Raw genomic sequence first — 452 nt, 5'->3', positions numbered from 1 at the left:
GATAGATAGATAGATAGATAGATAGATAGATAGACAGACAGACAGATAGGTAGATGATGGCTAGATGATAGATAGATGATACAGATAGAGATAGAGATATTGCAGTGAATTCATTTAGTGCGCTCATGTGTACCTGTGTTTACAGCTGTCAATTTGGAATAAATAAACTCTCCTTGGACTCTCACATCCTTTCACCCTCTCTTCCATAGAGTTCTCTGAGCCTTCGGTTGCATTGTAGATTTGTCACTTAGGGCTGGGCTCCTCACAGATGTATTCTCTGCATTTGAACAGTTGTGGAACTTTATAATAGTCTCCATCTGTTGCAAAGAGACGCTACTTTAAAAGGTGGTGAGAGGTACACTTATCTGTAAATATAGGAATATATATTTAGAATACAATAAGAAATCCCGTTGGTCTAGGGAAATGACTGACGTTAATTCTTCTTTAGGGTC

The sequence above is a fragment of the Nannospalax galili genome, unplaced genomic scaffold (assembly GCF_000622305.1).
Source record: "Nannospalax galili isolate Female #2095 unplaced genomic scaffold, S.galili_v1.0 scaffold449, whole genome shotgun sequence".
NCBI classification, from domain to species: Eukaryota; Metazoa; Chordata; class Mammalia; order Rodentia; family Spalacidae; genus Nannospalax; species Nannospalax galili.
Note: the sequence above shows the minus strand (reverse complement) of the source record.